Below are 5,804 nucleotides of genomic sequence, written 5' to 3'. Positions count from 1 at the left end.
GTTGATGAGAGTAACATCATTAATGGAATGACTAGGTTGGTTAAAGTGTTGAGCAACAAGGAAATCTTTTTCGGTGTTAATAGAAGATTTATGGTTGTTGAAACGATCTCCAAGAGTTGTTTGTGTATGTCCTACATATTGGTAATTGCATTTTTTACACTGTATAAGGTAAATGGTGTATTTTGTTTCACAAGTGATTTCTTTGGATATTTTAAAGTTTCTTTAATTGTGCTTGTCAGAAAATAAGTCACTGGTTTTTATGAACTTGCTGGTTTGACAACTGCCTGTTGTAGAAACACAAGTGTAGAGGATGACGTTTTGAAAGTCTTCCACCTTTCGTCTTCAGGTCAGTGTGTGTAAGGTGTTGTCACTCTTTATGGTATTCTGGTGGATTGTGGAAAGCGTGTTATGATTGGTTGGTTTATCCCTGTTTATGATTGGAGAAGAGATTTCCTGTAGATTCAACCAATGGTAGCCACAGCTTGCTCACCTCTAATCCCAAATCTCTATTTAGTGAAGGTTTGTGTTAATATAAAATGATTCTTTAATTTTTCTTGTCTTCCAGAACTTGTCTGTATCAATGATACAGAAAATAAGATTCTCAACCTAGGTTTACACTTCACCATACAACCTGGCATTGTTCCAACTGTTGAGATAGCTGCAACCTTAGAATCTGCTGCACAAAACCTTCCAAAACCTATGGCTGAACAATTCCAACATCAAACTTAAATCATCCTCAGCAATGCCAAGAAACCAAAACCAAACATCACTAAACAAAAATGCAGTGCACTCAACCGTCTAAAACGAGACAACAATATCAAGATCCTACCAGTAGAAAAAGGAAACAGTATAGTCATCCTAGACATCAAAGATTATGACATGAAGATCAAGCAGTTACTAGACAAACACCAATATAAAAATATCACCAATGACCCTACAGAAAAGACAGGGAGACTCATCAATAGAACACTGAACAATCTTAAGAAACAAAACTTAATCAATGAGAAGCTAGCCAAAGACTTAAGAACCAAAGAAAACTTCCCCTCAGTCCTACAGACTACCTAAGGTACACAAACCCAACATAACTTTAAGGCTTATCACAGTACTACAAACTCACCTTGCCATCAACTAGCTACCTTCCTAGTACCTATCTTATCTCCCCTACGAGGAAACACTGAACATCACATTCAAAACTTGACAGATTTCATAGAACAACACAGAAAGCTACACATCAGATCCCAGGATATTCTGGTCAGTTTTGATGTCACAGACCTATTTACAAATGTTCCAACCTTAGAAACCCTTCAGATCATCAGACAATAACTGCTGAATGACAACTTTCTACCACACAGAACTGATATGAAGATAGATGTCATCATGTAACTAACAACCAGTTGCCTACAATCAACTTATTTCCAATACAGTGGAGAATTCTACAAACAAACAGATGGTCTAGCCTTGGGATCACCACTCTCTCCAATCCTAGCAGACATTTTCATGGAAGACTTTGAAGAAAGAGCTTTTTCATCCACACCTATAATCACCACAACTATATTCAGAAAACCCATCCACTAGAACAGACACCTACACTTCCAGACTTGATAAAAAGTGGCATAATCCAATGCCAAAACAAGAGAGCAGAAAGCATTTGCGATAAGACATCCATCAAAACAGAATGCCAAAAGATCATAGACGGTTTTAATTAGAATGGTTACACCTCCTCCTTCATCAAAAACTCCCTGAAGAAGACCACAACAGAAAGTAAAGATCAGAAAAACACTACCACTACTACCATTTAACTCCCCTACCTGCAAAGTTTCAGTGAAAAACTCAAATGCATAGCCAAGAAATTCAACATAGAAGTCCAGTGGAAATCCTACAAGACATTAAGGCCCATTCTGGTAAAAAACAAACAGAAACCCACCAATGAGAAACACAAAAACATCATTTATGAAATTCCGTGTTAGTGCAACGAAACATACATTGGAGACACAGGAAGAAGACTCACAACAACAATAAAATAACATAAAGACATTACACGACTCATGAAAACACACAAAATTCTGCCATTGCAAAACATGGCATGTCAACTGGACACAAAATAGAAAAAACTAGAATCATCAACACAGACAAATTCTGGAAGACAAGAAAAATTAAAGAATCATTTTATATTGACTCAATTAAACTTTCACTGAACAGAGATTCCAGATTAGAGGTGAGTAACCTGTGGCTACCATTGGTTGAAACTAAAGGAAATCTATCCTCTAATCAGAAACAGGGATAAACCAACCAATCATAACACTCTCTCCACAATCCACCAGAATACTATAAAGACCGACAACACCTTACACACACTGACCTGAAGACGAAAGGTGGAAGACTTTCAAAACATCATCTTCTACACTTGTGTCTCTACGACAGGCAGTTGCCGTTCATTCTACAAAGTTTCATCATGAATTCTCTGCCTAAACAATCTATCAAAGAATATATATCCTGGCTTCTGTAGACAGGGCTACTGAAGTGACTGTGACTAACCTGAAAAATGATGACACAATTAACAACAGAATTAATCTATTCTTAAACAGTGTCAAAAAACTGCTCAAACTCTGTCTTAAATCACCATACTTTTACTTGCTAAGTCTTACACAACAGGTTAAGACACACCTACAGGATCCCCTCTTTCACAATTGTGGTCTAATTATAAATAAAAAAACTAAACAAGAAGCATTCTGAACATTCATTGAATTTGCTAAGTTACTTATAACCCTTATCATCAGAAGATAAATGATTGTGAATAATTTCAAATTTCAACATCAGCTGAACAACACTAGGCCACCTATTTAATTAAAGAAAAAGAAGGCAACAACAAAATCCTTTTCTTAAGGTAGAGTAGGTACATAATGGAATAGTTATCACATTACACCAACACATACATGGACTTCTCACCAAATCATCCTACATCAACAAAACTTAGAGTATTGTGTTATGGTGGAAGATTAAGAAGAATATTTATTCAGCAGTTCCATTTCCCATGGCTATCCACAAGCTTTGATAAATAAAGCTACTGACATTGCAAGTAACAGTAACAATTTGGGATTGGAAGAAAATAACCCATATATGCTGATTGTTATAGATTAAATTTTGGATGTAATAAAAATAACATGGTTCACACAGACTAATGGAAAAAAATTCCAGGAATATACTGTCAACTTCAAGCACCTAATTTATAAAAAAAATGTGAGCTCCACCAAAGTTAACATTTTCCTTACCTGAAAATGTATTTCCAATAGATAATCACCCCACACACAGAATAGCTTGATTTCTTCATGCCTCTGCCTACGAGATTTGTATGCCACTAGCCATGACCAGCCTCCCACTTAAAAAATGTGTTTAATGTGAGCTGCACTAGTGTACAATGTCAAAATTATGCAAAAACAGCCCTGCACCAATAGGAGGGCAACACAACCTCCTGGAGCAATAGCTCCGCTAAAACACTTATGCTTGAATTAACTTCATTCTTAGACAAGGCAAGAAGGAAGTGCATCAGAAGTGAGGAATATGAGTGGAAAGATGTGCAAAGAAATCTACTGAAAATACAGGTAAGGAAAATGTTATCTTCCAAGACAATACCTCACTTCCACACAGACAATGAAGTGGAGGAGCAAGTGCAAAAATTAAATCTAGATAAGCTCCTTTCACAAAGATCCTGAAGGGAAAGTACATGGAGTGTGACACCCAATGGCAGGAGCTTCCTAGGAACACACCAATGGGAGACCATATCTCCTCTCAACCAAAGTACACTCTTCAACTGGAAGGACAGGAAAGACAAAAAAGCCCCATGTGTCACAAGGATGGGCAGAATTTTAGCATGGCTAGCTGAGCATTAGCACAGCAGCAATTGGAAAACAAAGAAGTGTTATGTGGTTAGGGCATGATCAGACCATATGTTGTGTGTCTGACCACAACTTAGCTGGACAAACAGGGATGAGGATGATCAACCCATCCTGCTGCAGGAGGAGAGCAAACTAGCTGTTTGAGGGGTGACTTGCACTGGCCTACTTCCCACCATACTGTGCTGTACACTATCATTGAGGAGCTCTCCAAGGTTCACCACCCCAGCAGCTGGAAATTGGTAAGTAGCAAGTATCTCCCATGCTCCATTTGAAGAAGGAGGGGGGGGGGGTAGCACTTGTAGTACCTGGAAAAATGTTTGGATCCCCATTGTATGCCTGCCAAAAAAAGGTCCATTACTAGAGACAGTGCATTAGGTGACCACAAAACTCTAACTTTAAAAGCCAGCAAGTGCAATCCAAAGAAGCAGGCAGTCACTTTCTTGGTACCAACTTTTCCATGATAGTCCATGGAAGGTATGGCCAGGAGCAGGAAAATGAGTAATTTCAACACCATGAGGATACCTTTAGTGGTCTTGCAGAACACCCCACCTTGACAGTGGACAATGGTAGAGCCAGAGCATATGGGTTGAGTGCTTTCCATTTTCCCTGGCATGATGCAGACTTTAGGAAATAAGTATACCCTGGGAGGAAACACCAGCCACCTGGCATCATTCTATAAAAGGAAAGAAATGTACTTACCCTTTTCAAAGGCAGTGTGTAGATTGAAGGACAGTGACCAAAGTTGAAATCCCTTAAGAGGCAAAACAACCAGATGATGAAAATAATGGGAGATGAACATGTAAAGTGTCGTCCACATACCCACCTGAAAGATATAGTCCAATGGTTGGTGAAAGTGAGATACAAAAGAGACAAGTGAGAAAGCTGATCCAAAGAAATGTAAAGGTGTCTGCAAGCATCAATATCCAGGAAAGAATACACCAACCAGAGGAGTTGATGGATCTATCCTGTAAGGGAAAAAGGCAAGAGATCTTTAGAGGAAAAGGTACGAACAAAAGATTATAGGAAACCGAAAAGGGAGAAAAAGAATGAAGTTAATTCAAGCACAAGTGCTGAAGGAGAGCTAATGGGCAAGGAGGTTGTGGTGGAGGGCCATCATTGCATGATGATGACATCATGCACTAGTGCAGTTCATGTTAAGCACATGTTCTTTGGTTGGAGGTAGCTCAAAACTAGTGACAAGTAAATCTCATAGGTAGATGCATAAAAAAATCAAGCTATTCTGTTTAGAGGTGAGATATTGTCTCAGAAATTAAATAACTAATGTTTTATTATATACAGGGATCCCTCGATTAATGCATTTTCATTTAGTGTGCTTAATTTTTTTTATAACCATTATTCGATTAGTGCGGTAACACACATTTCATTTTAACCTTAGTAATTGAAAAGTAAGTTTCAGGCACCGAAATTAAAAATTTTTTAAAAAATTAAAAATAGAAAATGGGTAACTATTTTACTTGTCAAGTTATTACTAGAGTGTCCACCCCAGGGTATTTTAGCGGTTTTTTTCATCCCTTGCCCCGGGGTAAAATACTTGAAATACACCTGGGCAAATCTTTACTATTTTACTGAACAAATATCTTTTTCATAACAATAATTCATAAAAACCAATGTCCTCATCAAAATCATCGTCATCATGATGATAGTCATTGTTTATAGGAAACGCACCATAGATTTGAAATATAAGTCAGTGAAAAAGGGTAAAACCTTTGCTAGGGCTGGTGAAAGGAATTTGGAAAATGAAAGAGAAACATTTTGAGAGAAGAAAGATCTGAAGAAATCGTTGGCTACGAGTTTATTCGTTTTTTTTAATTTTCTGTAATCGCTCTAATTCACATAGATTTGAGCTCACTAAAGAATTTTTTATTATAATGCTTTAAACTTAATAAAAAT

General features: G+C 37.5%; 1 protein-coding gene across 1 annotated transcript in view; it reads right to left on the bottom strand.

Moving 5' to 3' along the window:
• Positions 1–5,804, bottom strand: part of LOC106468658 (mediator of RNA polymerase II transcription subunit 17-like) — a 77,956-nt gene that overhangs the window by 6,446 nt on the left and 65,706 nt on the right. The window lies entirely within an intron of this gene.

This window comes from Limulus polyphemus, unplaced genomic scaffold (genome assembly GCF_000517525.1).
Source record: "Limulus polyphemus unplaced genomic scaffold, Limulus_polyphemus-2.1.2 Scaffold3101, whole genome shotgun sequence".
NCBI classification, from domain to species: domain Eukaryota; kingdom Metazoa; phylum Arthropoda; class Merostomata; order Xiphosura; family Limulidae; genus Limulus; species Limulus polyphemus.
The sequence above is the reverse complement of the archived record's forward strand: the minus strand, read 5'-3'. Positions and strand labels throughout refer to the sequence as shown.